This window comes from Tasmannia lanceolata, unplaced genomic scaffold (assembly GCF_043159265.1).
Source record: "Tasmannia lanceolata isolate RefF3 unplaced genomic scaffold, GAP_Taslan_0.1 ptg000020l, whole genome shotgun sequence".
Taxonomy (NCBI): domain Eukaryota; kingdom Viridiplantae; phylum Streptophyta; class Magnoliopsida; order Canellales; family Winteraceae; genus Tasmannia; species Tasmannia lanceolata.
Genome location: NW_027518697.1, coordinates 6,738,699 through 6,755,849, shown reverse-complemented (window position 1 = coordinate 6,755,849; position 17,151 = coordinate 6,738,699).

The window sequence follows — 17,151 nt, the reverse complement described above, 5'->3', positions numbered from 1 at the left end:
ATCATCTGCAATTCCTGATGTCTGGCTTTGGCCCACTCAGACTCTGGCAGATTCGCTTCCATCATAACTCTTAGAGACGGGATTCTCACTTCAACAGGGAGGACTGCTTCCATTCCATACACCAGAGAGTACGGAGTTACACCTGTAGAGGATCTGATCGATGTCCTGTAAGCCCACAAAGCAAAAGGAAGCTTGTTCGACCAGTCCTTATAAGTCTCAGTCATCTTACTGATTATGACCTTGATATTCTTATTCGCTGCTTCTACAGCCCCGTTTGTCTGCGGTCTGTAAGGAGATGACTTATGATGCTTGATTTTGAATTCTTCACACAGGTGCACTACCTCTTTCTTGAAGTGAGATCCATTGTCAGAAATCAACTCATGAGGTACTCCATATCTGCAAATGATATTCGTACGGATGAACTTCGCAACTGTATTGGAAGTTATGGAAGCATATGAAGCAGCTTCTATCCATTTCGTGAAATAATCAATGGCCACCAAGATGTACTCGTGCCCACTTGACGATTTGGGATAGACTTTGCCAATGATATCAATTCCCCATACTGAGAATGGCCATGGCGAGGTCATAGAATGCAGCTCTGACGGAGGCACATGAATAAGATTCGCATAGACTTGGCATTTATGACATTTCTTCACAAATGCGAAACAATCTGTCTCCATTGAGGGCCAATAGAAACCAAGTCTAAGGATTTTCCTTGATAGCATTTTACCATTCATGTGAGGACCACAAACACCTTCATGCGTTTGCTCTATGAGCTCTGCAGCCTGATCTTCATCAACACACAGAAGCTGAATACCGTCAAATGACCTTCTGTACAACTCTTCACCACAAATGATGAAGTTGGCAGCGAACTTCTGAAGAGTCTTCCTCTCTTTGCTGGAAGCTTCAGGCGGATGCCCCTTGCCTGAAATGAAATTTCTGATATCTGTATACCATGGTTTACCATCTGGACACCTGGCAGATATTTCTATGGCATTCACATGTGCTGGAGCCCATTGCAATCTTACAGCTAAAGGTTGAACCTCCATTGTAGCAGAAATGTCCAACATTGATGCCAGAGTAGCCAGAGCATCAGCAAAATGATTTCTTGTCCTCGACAAATGAGTAAAGGTGACATTCCTGAACTTACTGACCAGAGACGCCAGATAAGTATGATACGAGATCAACCTCGCCTCTTTTGTCTTCCAATCCCCATTTATTTGACAAATGATCAGGATTGAATCTCCAAATACATCGATGTCTTGAATTCGCAAAGCCAAAGCTGCCTCAAGTCCTGCGATGCATGCTTCATATTCTGCCATATTATTGGTGCATTCAAACTGCAACTTGATGGATAACGGAATGTATTCCTTTTTTGGAGATACCAAAACAGCCCCTATTCCTTGACCATGATTATTGACAGCTCCGTCAAAGTACATAAGCCACTTGGAACTCAGAGTTTCTTCTTCAATGTCCATAATCTCTTCATCAGGAAAATCAGCCTTCAGAAAAGCATTCTCTTCAATAGGAGCATCAGCCAGCTGTTCAGCAATGACCCGTCCCTTAATTGATTTCTGAGTGACATAAGTGATGTCAAACTCAGACAACAATAGCAACCATCTGGCTGTTCTTCCAGTAAGAGCAGGTTTTTCGAACAAATATTTCAACGGATCCATCCGTGAGAGCAAAAATATCTTGTTCGACAGAAGATAATGTCTAAGCCTTTGAGTCGCCCATACCAATGCTAAACATGTCTTTTCCAAGACAGTGTACTTGATTTCATATTCCAACATTTTCTTACTGATGTAGTAGATGGGCTTTTCTTTCTTAGATCCTGCCTCCTGCTGAGCAAGCATACAACCCATTGCTGTATCCGTGATGGACAAATACATCAACAACGGTTGACCGGGAATGACTGGGGATAAGACAGGAGGCAAAGACAAGCACTGCTTGACCTTTTCAAACGCTTCCTGACATTCTTCATTCCATTTCTTGGAGGAATTCTTTTTCAATAACTTGAAGATGGGTTCACATGTCATAGTTAAATGAGATATGAATCTCCTCAAGTATTGCACTTTGCCAAGAAATCCACGAATCTGCTTTTCTGTTTTTGGTGGTTGCATTTCTTGGATTGCCTTGATCTTCTGAGGGTCTACTTCGATTCCTCTTTCACTGACCATGAATCCAAGCAACTTCCCTGATGTTACTCCAAATACACATTTATTTGGGTTCAAGCGAAGTTGAAACTTTCGGATTCGCTCAAAAAACTTTCTCAAAGCGACTGTATGCTCTGGTCGAGTCTTGCCTTTGACAATCATGTCATCTACATAGACCTCGACTTCCTGGTGAATCATGTCATGAAGAAGAGTAGTCGCAGCTCTCTGATAGGTGGCACCAGCATTCTTGAGACCAAATGGCATCACTCTGTAGCAATATGTCCCCCATTGAGTAATAAATGCCGTCTTCATCATATCTTCAGGCGCCATTTTGATCTGGTTATACCCTGAGAATCCATCCATAAAGGATAAGAGTGCATGTCCAGCGGTATTGTCAACCAAGAGATCAATGTTCGGAAGCGGAAAATCATCTTTCGGACTGGCCTTGTTCAGATCTCTGAAATCTACACACATCCTGACTTTCCCATCCTTCTTGGGCACCGGTACAATATTTGCAAGCCACTCAGGGTATTCAACTACTTCGATGAATTTCACTTCGAGTAGTTTCTTAACCTCGTCATGAACTTTCAACTCCCATTCTGTTTTAAGCTTTCGGAGTTTTTGCTTCTTCGGCTTGACGCCAGGGATTAGAGGTAATTTGTGCTGGACAATGTCCTCACTCAATCCAGGCATGTCGTCGTAAGACCAAGCAAAAACCTCCTTAAACTCTTTTAGCAAGGTGATTAATTCTTCGCGCTCTTCAGAAGATAAAGTTTTGCCAATTCGTATTTCCCGAATTAAGGTTTCATCACCTATATTTACGGTTTCAATTTCTTCTTCAAGTGGTTTAGCTCGGCGACTCTCCTCTTGTTGAATCATATATTTGATTTCAAGGGGAGTTTCGTCGGCTACCTCATTAGAGGGGGAGTCTTGATAAACATATTTAGTTACTTGATCAGGTTTAGAAGCAGAATCGGTAGAAGAGACAAGTACAGGAATATAAGCAAAAGAATCTTTTATTTCATCAGAAGGAATGATTACATCAGATGACTCGCCCACATCAGGCGTTACAGACTTTGAAATTGAATGAAAAGACAAATTGATATCAATGTCAATACAATCAGCAATATGTACAGACGAAGAATCAATGAAGACGTCCTCCAATTTGGACTTGACGCTACCAGGGACAAACTCGCCACTCATTCCAGAGGTAGACTCGACCTCTACGGTACCTGTATCAAAAGAAAAGTTAGAAACGACAGATTCTGGGACGAACTCAGAAACTGACACAAATTTTGAAACGACTGACTCTTTTGAAGGGACTGGATTATATTGACAAACTGCATGGGGTATAACCTGTGAAGTCCAGTTATCCAGAGGTCCCTCAGCTGGGGTGATGGAGTTTCTAGGTGTAATGAAGGGTGTGTCTCCTTCAATCATTGCCACGACTGGTGCCTCAACCTGAAACAAGGAGTATAGGGATTCTGATTCAAGGCTTTCCACCCAGTCTGAGTCTTGCTTCTCTAATTCAGCTGTCTCTGCAATCTGTTCGAAGAAAAAGTTCTTTGGCAATTCATCAGCAAAGAAAATCTCTAGACCTGGCAACTTCTTCCCAGTCTCATCATACCACGGCTCTGAAAAACCGTAAAACGGACAATCGGCCCCTTCCTTTCTGAATCTACCATTCATAATCATGTTGAACGGTCCCATTGGAAACTCGAAACCCTGGCGGCGGCAATTAGCCCATTTTAACATGTATGCCTTCATCTCTTGGACTTCCTTTCGGGTAGGCTGATACCCTAACCCGAATAATCCATTCATCGCCTTCATTAATGGCCATTCAGTCAGGCCTTGCAGGTTTTTTCCCAGGCCAGCTCCCGGAATATAACCAAACCGTCGCATCATCCTTGCGACACTAACATTGGTACTTGTTAAGAACATGATCTCCTCATTCATGGCCTCCCCCATAGTAATAGTAGAGACCTCTAATGAGAATCCTGTCAAGCTGACATCCTTGGCATTTTCATCCACTGATTCGGCAGTTATCTGCCCAATTTCAGGCTCTGGATCTCCCCGTACTGTAATCACCCTGTTATTCCTGACGAATTTCAATTTCTGGTGTAGCGTCGAAGGAATAACTCCGACCTTATGCAGCCAAGGTCGGCCCAGGAGAAGAAAGAAAGAGGTTTTGATATCGAGCACTTGGAATTCGACTTCAAAAGTCTCCCCTCCAATCTCGATCTCAGTGGCTAATATCCCGATCACATCCCTTCTAGTGCCGTCGTATGCCAATATACCTTGCTCGGATGGTATGAAATCTGTTGGTTCAAACCCTAAGGTAGTTGCAGTATTTAATGGGCAAACGTTCAAAGCTGACCCATTATCAATCAAGACTTCCGGCACTCTTTTTTTATTGCAGATTATGGTTATTCGGAGAGGGCGAACATGGTCTCTTCCTTCTGGAGGGAGGTCTTCGTCCGTAAAAGACAAATCCTGTGAAACTTTCGTTACGGCCACTAAACTGACCAGTTCATCAGGAGTAATCTCAACTGATACTTGGGATGAATTCAGCTCATGGAGCACAACCTGTCTGTGCTTCGGCGACGCCATCAGTAAACCCCAAATTGAAACATTAGCTTGGGTTTTCTTAAGCTGATTCAGCAAGTTATTATCTTCCTCTTCAACAAGTTTCTGCTTTTGCTTCTGATGGTCAACCCCTCTTGCAACCTCAGCGGGATTTTCGACTCTGAGCTCAGCTGGTTTGAAGACTCGTCCACCACGTGTGACATGGCGGAGCTCATCACATTGATCATCCAGCAGTGATAAATCTTCATCTTCTAGCCTTAAAACATAGGGGATTCTTTCGTTGTTCTCTTCTTCATGTCTGAGGACATATGAACATTCAGCTGGTTCTGCAAATCCCTCAGCCCGAGCAGACAATACATAAGGCTTCTCATTTTCTGTATCACTGTCTCCCTCCTCCCATCTCAGCACGTACGGCTCCTCGGAGATTACTGAGCAAATACGGGAGTAGTCTAAAACAACTTCCTCTGTAAGGATTGCATAAACATTTGGTGGAGGGGTTGCATGTGTCGGCAAAGGATTGCGAGTGACATTAGGAGCTTCAACAGAAATTTTCTTTGCCTCAATCATATCTTGGATCTTATGCTTTAAGGCCATACATCTATCAGTCAGATGTCCGACACCCTGATGATATTCGCAGTAGTAATCCTTCCTCCAATACCTCGGGAGAGGATTCGGAGCTTCCCTAGGCTCTAACAGCTCAATCTTCTTGTCTCTCAACAGCTTCTTCAATGCTACTGACAAGGAATACGGCAAAGGATCAAATCGTCTTGGCTCTTTCCTCTCTGGGCGACCTTCGCCAAAATTTACTCTTCGTGCTGGCGGGGCAGTATTCATATTGTGAACCTCTTTAGGTGCAACTATAGGTCTTTTTCCTTCTCTTGAATCAGAAGGAACTCTCGATCTCAAACCCTTAGACAGTGCATCTTCTATTTGGGTTCCCGTCTTAATGAGATGATTGAAATCAAGAAAGTACTGGATGGCCATGTGGTGATAGTATTGTGGAGACAGATTCTTCACAACAATTTTGATTTGCTCCTCATCTGGCAGACGATGAGTCATCTGCGCTGCTTTCCTTCTCCATCTGCGGATGAAGGAAGTGAAGGTTTCATTGTGGCCCTGCTTCAAAGCCTTCAGATCTCTTTTGGTTACGTCGATCCCCTCCTCCATGGAGAACTGCTCGACGAACCTATTGGCGATGTCTTCTAGAGTTCTGATTTCTTCGGTCTTTAAACTCAAAAACCACTTCTTGGCGGTTCCAACGAGTGATCGGGGAAATAAAAGAGCAACCTGCTCCGGAGACAAACCATGCTGCTGAAGAAGCGGAATGACAGACATTAAATGGCTTCTAGGACAACCTGTCCCATCATACTTATCCATATCTGGCACTTTGAATCTAGGAGGCAGTGTGACTCCTGGATATATCATAAAATCGGCCATGTTCAACTTTTTTGGGCCCTGGAATTTTATGTTTTCCATCTCTTTAGTCAGCTTGTCTATTCTGTCTGCCATCGCTCTGCCCTCATTGTCTCTCTCCAGATGAGGGAGACAATTATGTTCTGTATACTGCTCATCCTCGATATCATCCTCAACATTCAAAACCGCAGGCCTGGCCATTGCAGGAGGTGGAGGAGGCAAAACAGAAGGGTGCTGAGCTACATGCTCTTTAGAAGTAGAACTTCTATCAGTTTTCAAACGAGCAATCTCTTCATTGATGGTGCCCAATTGTGCCAGGATAATTTTCATCATCTCATTGGTGTCAAGGGCATTATTTCCATTTTCCGCCATGGGTTCAGGTGTAAATTGGATGGGTGAAGGAATTTCCTGAAGATTAGAGAAAGGTAATGCAGGGGAAGTAAAAGAAATTGGTGAGGAAGAAAATCGACTCAGCCTGGAATCAGCGGACTGACGGGACCAGGTTGATTTTGAAACGAGGATTTTCTTAGGAGCAATGGTTGCTCAATCAAGAATCCTGTTATGGAAATATAAACACTAGATTAAAATTTTGATAATCAAGATAAACGATTCTGATCAAACAGGGATAAGAGAAACAGAAACACATTTTCATTAATAAAAATCAAATTGCTATTACAATAGATGGAAATACTAATCTCTGATCACAACTGGATAAGCAGACTAACAAAACTGGGAAATGCAGAAATCAGAATAACAAAACATGATATGGATCTTCAAGGTTCCTCAATCCGAGCTCGCCGGCTTGCGGGCTCTTCCGATATTTCTCCACGTCGGAATTTGCGAGATAAACCTAACCTCCTTTCTATATTTTTGTTTCCCCAAGCAGCCACAATGGATCGGACGAGATCAGGAGTAAGATCTTCACAAAGAGGAGGGACTATGATTCCGGGAGGACATGGAATTCCCGTAATCTGATGGAGAATTCGAATGGGTGCATAAAAGGAAGACTTCTCGGTACCCATGAGGTAAACAAATGAATGTGGGTAAGTGCTAGTAAAAACATGAAAACATGAATGACTCACCCAGCGAAATTGGCTCTCCTCTACATGTTGTAACCAATTGTGCCATTCATCAACGGACTGAGGTTGGTTGGCTATTGGTTTCCATGTATGGAAATTCTTCAGGGTATACGGATTTTGTTTTTGTCGCTGAAGAATTTGAAATTTTTCACCAAGCCAGACATACAACAACTTCACACACCCACAGAAATTGTCTTTGACATTTTGGGAAGCAATAAGATCTAGTCCCAAAAAGGTCTCTGCTAACATGGTAGGAATGGGATTCCTCCCTTTGTTAATTTGGTCTACCACAGTTAACAAGGTTAACGGAGCAACACGAGGGTTTTTCCGAATGACATATCGCGCAAAGACACTAAAAATCAAAGCATTGCGTCGACAACTCTGAAAACGAGAGCTAGTAGGATCGACGTTTTCAGAAAAAAGGGTGATGAGTTTTTGAACTTGCACACACGTATCCGTTAAGCATGAAAGTGCATCAACGGTTTGATTTTTGAATAGCTTGCAAAAAATGGAATGAGAGGAATCTATGTTCGAAGATTGTATCCAAAGTCCATCTGTTGGGAGCTCTAATAAAGCACACCAATCTTCGAATATAGGACAAAGCTCGAATGATCCAAATCGAAAAACATGAAGATTAGGATCCCAGAATCTAGCGGCTGCTTGGAGAAACTTCCAATTTATATCGGAAACACTTAAATGACTGAAGGCACAGATGAACCGATCAGCTATACTCCTATCCGAGGATTCTAGCGGAAGAGCCCCAATAGTCTCGCTTATCCAGCCTTTCAACAAATTATTCGCCATGATTTAACCTAAACACAAAGAATAGGATGGGATAATTAGGGAATGGAGAATAACTTGGAATAAACAAAGAATAAAGATGGACTTAACCAATAATCACAAGAAGGATATAATTGGCGACATCAAATGTTCCATTGATGATCAAAGATGATCAGAAACTCAGGGAAGAGACCACGGTCATAAAATGACAAAAGTAGATCATAGACCGGATCTAAATCTGAAAGGTGGACGACAAAAATGTACGATCAAGAAGATCAATAATGATAGACTATGGTCATAGAGACAGCAGACAAGCTATCGACCATATCCAAGACAGGACGAACAATAATCTGAGTAATACAACAAAAGAATGGATAAATGAGGTTTGCATTTGAAGGATGAAAACAGGTAATATTTATCATCACTGGGTCGAGGAATAAACCATAGCTATGAGTGTGACAGGTAGAAGCCACTAGCTAGGTTTAGATCTGAAAAATGAATATACACGATTGATTGATTCAAGCCCAGGAATCTCTACTAGAAAGTAGGTCCTAAACTTATAATCAAAAGATATATGGACAAAATCTCCATGACTAGAGCAAAAGATAGGCCACGACCATGAGAGGGCAAGTAAAAGCCACTGATCGGGTCTAGATCCGAAGAACGGACTGATATGACTAATTTGATTAGATAAGGAAGCCTCACTAATGAGTAGGCTCTAATCTGATAATCAAAATATAGATATATACATATATATCCTAACCAGGGGCACCAGCCCTAAATATGATTCCATAGAGTCAAGAAGCTTGACTCAAGACAGACATGTGAGTGTATTAGGACTGCGATGTAGTCACATAAGGTGAGCTACAATAATCTAAAAAATAGGACATGGCTCCTAAATCTAAGCTCCAACATGTGTAAGCAACACATGTTCGTCCTTATATGAATGCAATATATATATAAGCACATGCAGATCCTAATTGGGTTTTACTAAATCAACATATATATCCATGTACATAATATATGTAAAATGAAAGTAGAGCTCCGGACTCAATCAGGTACTATGCATATGATCCATACTTTAAGTATATAACACAAGTACACCGAGTGTTATATACAGTATGCTTCATTGCTCACCGGCTGCTGTAAACACAAGTACACCGAGTGTTTACGACTGCAGCACTGGCGCATAGCTTGGTAATAGATACAACAGCACCATCTGGATAGTGATATCCCATGAGGCACGCATTATATCTATCCCGTGGAGCCAATAATAAGAAAATCAATAGAAGAAAATGAAGAACAAAATGATGTATGCTGTGCAATGTGTGAATCCCTTGTTTTAAACACCTATCTGGTGCCCCTGGATTCTAAGCGATTAAATTCCCATTTATAATGATTTTAGCTCAAAATTCTTCAAAATTAATAACAAATGGCATTTTAACAGAGTTAGGCAATGTTCCAAGATTTCCCCAGCAGAGTCGCCAGCCTGTGGACCCCGATCCGAGAGAGGCGCGGCGGTGAGGGACGTGCCCCCACGTGCGAACAGTCTCTATGGATCATCCACGTGAATGGAGAGCTCTACCAAGGAACTCTCGAAAGAAAATGCCTCTCACAGCATGAGTGGCGATACAAAGGTGAGATACCTCTCGATTCAGGGACTAGCCCAGATTCGAGGCGTACCTTAAACAAAGAAGAGTCGCCATCCAAGGAAAAAGGCAAATGGGCCCTGGATCCCATACTATGCTCTGTTGCAACGGATAACCAGAGATATAAAATAAGGTTCGTGCCTGGTTACGAATTCGGAAGGTCTAAAGAGCACCTCATCCGCCCAAGTGCAAACACCTGGTCTCTTATGCCATTTACTTAATAATTTTGAGGAGTTTTGGACGAGAATCATATGAAATGGGAACACAAATCTCCGAGAAGACGTCTATCTAATCATGCATGTCTCGGAGGAAAAATAAACACACATAAAAGAAATAAAAGTGTCACCTGAGAATAACTAGGTTTTAAGTAACATGCCTAATGGGTGTCTAAGTTCTGGTGTGCAAACACATGCATGACATACCAAAAAAGTATAAGGTCTGCGCAATAAAGTAAGAAAACACTGCAAAACATAGAAGATGACTCGATACCATACGACCCTAAGACTCTAATCTATACCTAGGCCCGAGTCTTTAGATGATCTGATGTTCATCCAAAGAAGCCTACGTATCCCCGCCTCCACGAGAATCAAGGCAACGTAGTTCTCCGCACCTATTCTAAGCTATGATGCCTAAGACATCTAGACCTCTATCCTAGACTTGATCTAAAAGACCAGACTAGTTTTTAAAGCTTCTTGTGTGATTATTTAAATTCCAATGGATTGTAGATTTTAGGACACCCTATATGCCCTAACTAAATGCAGGTTAGCCCTAAGCTAATGCAGGTGGTTCCTATAATCCATGTGTAGCTAGGCTGTATATCCTAAGGAAAACAGTAGGATCTATCGCATCTTAGACCTAGTCATCAATTGGCGATGTGGATCGCCAACTGACCGGACGGAGGCGTAAAACTCCTAGCTAGGACTCACTCCTAATTCTAACACAAACAAATAAAACACACAACAAACAAACAACGAATGAGGGAGCAACTCCCGACTCAAAAACTCTCTAACTAGGACAACCGCCTAACTCTAAAGGAAGATCATTTCGAAAAAATAATATTTTGAAAGATTTTTGTAATTTTGAAAGATTTAAAATGCTTATTTTTAAAGGTTTGGCTGGACTTGGGATGTGGATCCCAAGCTGCACTACGTACCCTGTTGAAAGGGATCAAGCCAACGTAGTTCGGAACAGATTTCCTAACTACTCCTAATGACTCAAGATTTTTGGTTTTTTAGGTGTTTTTGTTGTTTTTAAGTGTTTTTGACTCGAGGGGAATAAATCCTATCATCATAAGGGGAGGACAGACTCCCGATATCCCGCAAAGGTTGGACAGCATCCTATGCTTTGCGGGGGAAAAGAACAGAAACACAGCTCTACAAGGGTTGGACAGCATCCTATACCTTGCAAGAGCGGATAGAAAAAAACACAAGATTTGATGAGAGGTTGGATAAATCCTAACCCCTATGATGATAGGACTGACTCCTGAAAGAAAAACAGACTCTCTAGCTAAGGACAGACTCCTAGGCTAAGGACTGACTCTGAAAATAGGATTCTTAAGAAGGAGGTGCTAATGAGACAAAGCTTGTCTCCTAAAAGAAAAAGAGATAAAGAAGGGTGCTAGTGAGACTATCAAGCTGAGATAAAACTCACAAGTAATAAGGGAAGACCTTGTGCATATTTAGCAAAGATAAAACATCCAGCCGGGCCGGACAGCTACCTAGCCCTAGGGTGCAACAAATGTGCAACCAGATACCCATATAGGATAGGGGTATGAAGCCAAGCCGAGTAGGGTGTTCTCCCAAAACCAAATGATACACAAAGAGGAGGTTTAGCAAAAAAAAATGAGACTAGGTAAGTCTCTTAGACACAGAGGTAGGATAGAGAAAATACTAACAAGGAAAAAGAGACCTTGTGCATATTTGGCAAAGGTAAAACACCCAGCCGGGCCGGACAGCTACCTAGCCCTAGGGTGCAACAAATGTGCAACCAGATACCCATATAGGATAGGGGTATGAAGCCAAGCCGAGTAGGGTGTTCTCCCAAAACCAAATGATACACAAAGAGGAGGTTTAGCAAGAAAATGAGACTAGGTAAGTCTCTTAGACACAGAGGTAGGATAGAGAAAATACTAACAAGGAAAAAGAGACCTTGTGCATATTTGGCAAAGGTAAAACACCCAGCCGGGCCGGACAGCTACCTAGCCCTAGGGTGCAACAAATGTGCAACCAGATACCCATATAGGATAGGGGTATGAAGCCAAGCCGAGTAGGGTGTTCTCCCAAAACCAAATGATACACAAAGAGGAGGTTTAGCAAGAAAATGAGACTAGGTAAGTCTCTTAGACACAGAGGTAGGATAGAGAAAATACTAACAAAGAAAAAGAGACCTTGTGCATATTTGGCAAAGGTAAAACACCCAGCCGGGCCGGACAGCTACCTAGCCTTAGGGTGCAACAAATGTGCAACCAGATACCCATATAGGATAGGGGTATGAAGCCAAGCCGAGTAGGGTGTTCTCCCAAAACCAAATGATACACAAAGAGGAGGTTTAGCAAGAAAATGAGACTAGGTAAGTCTCTTAGACACAGAGGTAGGATAGAGAAAATACTAACAAAGAAAAAGAGACCTTGTGCATATTTGGCAAAGGTAAAACACCCAGCCGGGCCGGACAGCTACCTAGCCTTAGGGTGCAACAAATGTGCAACCAGATACCCATATAGGATAGGGGTATGAAGCCAAGCCGAGTAGGGTGTTCTCCCAAAACCAAATGATACACAAAGAGGATTTAAGACCTATGAGACTAGAGATAGTCTTCTAGAGGTTAACTCAGGTTGATTCATTAATGAGACAATGCCTGTCTCCAAAGATTTGGATCTAAAAGACTAGGCAAGTCTTTTGAGAAAATAGAATGCTATTTGGACTGAGCAAGTCCCCTAGAGATGGGCTTAGGCTAGCGCCTTCATCGCCCTACAAGAAAAGGGGATTCTAATATCTAAAGAGAATTAACAGCAATCTATAAGACTGTGTTAGTCTCTCAAAAAGAGAAGAAAATGCTACCAGATAATCGCAAATTTTATTCTAAAAAAACAAATCAAGTGCTAAGCAAAGAAGAATATACAATTTAATTATAATCATAAAATGATAACTAACATTAATTAGTCCAGACCAGCCGCTGGATAGCCTAATAAAGTAAAATAAAACAATATCAAACACTTCTAAACCAACCACAAACCCCAATACGGGGACTCCAATGAAATCAGATGATGCCAAAGTAATCATCTGATATCAAATACACATGATAATATTTCTAATCCCGCCTTGAGATCAGACAGTACTCATGTCGATAATATCGAACAGAGTAGTCATCTGATCTCCTTCTTCCTATTAATAATTTATTTAAATAAATAAATAAAATAAGTATTATAAGCCTCAAGATATTCTCACCTGCATAATCCATTTATTACCGTCTTCAAACCCTAACTCAAAGCTTAGTATAAAAGACAAATATTAAATATTCAACATATTATAGAAACATATTAAATGATATCTACATCTCCCTGAAAGATGGGCTTGGGATAACGCCTTCATCGCCAGGAACCAAGAAAATATTTGAGACATTCGAAATGATGTTCAAATAATAATGAAGATGTAACTATATTAGCTCGGCTATGTTGACAACATTTTCTTCATTCTAACAATTCATACTATTTCAAATGGGCAATCTGAATGGATACATTTATTCGAGGAAAAAGGAAAATTAACTTTACTATGCTTATTCATTGTACTGATCCTAATTTTCTTCTTTTCTTTTGATATGAACTAAAGCCATTATGTCATACATTGATCAGGCATCTGTCGATTATTTTGAAAATACTTGAAAGAAGATTTGAAATAATAAAATCAGCTGAGTTCATAAAGATAAACCAGTTATATCATAAAGGCTAAATCAATCATGTTCGTGTCACTATTACCACTCCATTCCTCCACTTTCACAACTAAGTAATTATTCATCCAACTATAAGAAATCTCTTAGAAGACACCCAGCAAAGAAAATTTCATACCGATCCTTATGATGATCAAAGTTTAAAGTACAAGATATCAGTATATGCATTTCATTCCATTTTGATCTCATAAGCATATGACCCCTCATTGAAATGAAAACAAATAGCTATTGTCTATTATACAATGTAAGATAAGAAATGAACCCATAATTATCATATTCAGCCATCTGTTACACATTCTGAATTAGCAAATTCATAAGGGACATGCAGTATATACAAAAATTATTGTATTACAGTAAAAGGAGAACATGCAACAACTGTAAAAATAGACTGAACTTATGTGACATATAGTGTTGGCTGTAAAGAAAAGGACTGAACTTGTACAACTGGTAATGTAAAGTGTGAAGAGTAAAGTGAATTCGTACAACTTGTGGTGTAACAGGTGAAGTGAACAAATGACTTTGGTACAGTGAATATCAATTTATCTTTTGAGGCCCACAATGGAGATCTTGAAATTAACCATAAAAGAAGGAAAAGGGTCTAAGCCCTTGTCCACACAGCACCCTAAAAAAAATCAGCGTCAATATGAAACTTAAATTGGGAGTGGGGCTATGTCTCCATCTCTTCTAAACACTTTCAATAAATACCATGAATGACATAGAGTACATGGAATTCTTGTAAAGCAACCATCATTAATCTCAAGGAAGTGAGAAGGTCAACAAAACATCTTCTACTAATTTCAACGATCCCTCATAATCAAAGTATCAACTCAAACCTTGACAAGTTCTAAAAGGTGAGCTAATGTACTGACATAATGCACTGAAAGAAGGATAAGAAAGTATGAATGACCAAAGAAAACTTAACATGAAAAATTTATGGTACAAATATCTTATCATTATGCCATCAATTTGTACAGGTTCATGTTAACAGGGACAATAACTTTGCTTTTACACATGCTATAAAGTACAGATCTCATAATCTAACTGGATCAGTACTACCCTTCCTAATACATATAATGGCCCTAATTTAATCCTGAAACAACTCAGAACTAATACATTTTTCCTTTAGCACAAATTATAATGGTAAAAAAAAAAATTACATTATTCAGAATAATGAACAGACCGAAACTGTGCCACTGCATCTTGAATGAAGTTAAAGCATACATAGATTTTTTTGGATTTACAAAAAACTGAGGAGAATTTCCAAGATAATTATTCAATTACATGTAATTTCTTTCTTGATATCATAGCATCATTTTTTTTTTTAAACTATAATATTAATGAAAACAAGAGATCAAGTGAATTGCTCAACACAGAAAATAGCTTCTTATTATCAACGAAAATTTCTATAACTCCAAAAAAAAAAACAAGAAATTTCATTCCAATGAGTTAAATAAAATAAATTGTAGTCATAGATATACTGAAATTAGAGGTAAAAATACAAAGATCTAGACTTTTTTTTAAAAAAAAATGAAAGATACAGTTTAAAAGTTCAAGCTAAAATTTATCCAACGAAAAGACAACAGATCTGATAATGCGATTGTAGAAAAATAAAATATGTTCGATGTATAGAATGAGAGGAAGGAATTTAAGCTTAGATCTGCAAAAGAGACGAATCTAACAAGTAAAAGCTAAGAAAATAAGAGATTTTTTTATTTTTTTTAAGACTTGAAGCAACAAAATATAGCAAATCAAATGCTAGAATGAGAAACAAGGAAAAGATCAAAAGAAATGAGGCAGAAAAAAAAAAATAAAAATAAAAATAAAATGAACTTGCCGGTTGGAGATCTGTCGGAGAAGATGATCGGAAAAACAGATCTACTTCTCTTCTCTAAAAACCTTTCTTTCTCTCGCTCTTTCTCTCTTCTCGCTCAGATCTGAAGATCTGGAGGAAAAGACGCTGCTAACCGGAGAAGAAGGAGATGACCGGATCTCATGGAGATCTATCGGATTCCGGCGGGATATTTAAGAAAAATCAACGAAAAAAATCGCTGGAATCTGGTCGGAGATGATCGGAAAAACAGAGGTCTATGCTTTCTTTACAGAGTTGAGGTTTTGTATGGATAGATCTATAGATTTGCTCCGGTAGATCTCGCCGGTGGGAGCTTGATCGGAGAAGAAGGAATCGATCGAAGAAAAAAAAAAAAAAAAGAAAAAGGGTTTAGGGATTTTGGGAATTTCTCTCTCTCTCTCTCTCTCTCTCTCTCTCTCTCTCTCTCTAATTTTCAAAAAGATCCTCTTTAAAAAAAGCTTAAGCTGATATTTATAATTTTTTTTCTGGATGCTGATATTGGCACCCCCACTTGATAAGCGCACACATGTGCGAATCCGAATGGCTAATTCACCCCCTCTGCCATTGATAGCCACACAGACTCAGCTTGTCTTTTTCAAATTTTTTTGTCTGATCTTTCTGGAATTTTGCAGGGATTTTTCTGGGGTCTTAAGTTTTCCAAAAATGTATTCATGGGTACTTAAGGTCTTTGGATGAATGGAATTTTCCTTAAATACAAGGATTTTAGGGGAAAATGAAAATTTAGTGGGCCACCCTTCATTTACACTACACACACCCTCTCAGCCCGATTGCTGGGCAAACGAGTTCGGATCTTCCTGAAATTTTGGAGGGACCTTAGTGAAACCCTAACCAGGCTTGGGGTGAAGTTTGGGACCCTATTGGTGAGATTCGGATGGATTTGGCACGAGCCGGGAGGGTTTAGGGCTTAGTCAAAATGGGGTGTCTACACCCTGACATCAGTAAAATCGACAATTTAGCATGTGAGCTGTTAGAGATTTCTTAGATACTAATTCCAAATCTTGAAATAATGAAACAATTCATTCTACGTTCCTGTGATTTCACATACACCTTGCAAAAACTACAAATAAACTTGACCGAAGGCATTCATTTTCCATTAAAAATTGGATGAAAGAGAGCAAATCATCTCTCATTTTAAGAGCATTAGATTAACATCTGTTCAATTGATTTTTGCAAACATTGAGCAAGAACACTATATAATTGATTGATTTGATCCACATATATCCCCCCAAAAACTGGAGTATATTCTTTTGTCACTATGTCAATCTGCACGAAAAAGCACAAAAATTTAATAATTCCTGCAGGCCATTCTGGTCACTTTCAAGTAGGGCTGAAACTTGGGTAAGGTTTTACCCGACCTGAAAATAACACGGGTCAGGTTTGGAAATCATGGTTCGTGAGTAAGGTCGGGTTTTAAATTGGAGAACCTGACTCAATCTTGCGTAGGGGCTGGTTTAAAGAAAAAAGCCCGAAACCCAACCCGACTCATATAGGTGTAGTGTGTCTTTCTTAAATATCTCTTGAATAACGTAGCAAATTATTTTCCAATATATTGATACAATTGTTTTCAATGAGGTGATAATGTCTTATATGTGAAAATATAGTGTCCTTAAATTTATAAACTTGATGACATAAATTTAGAGATTTTTGGTGTGAAGATTAGTTCTTTTTTCCCTACA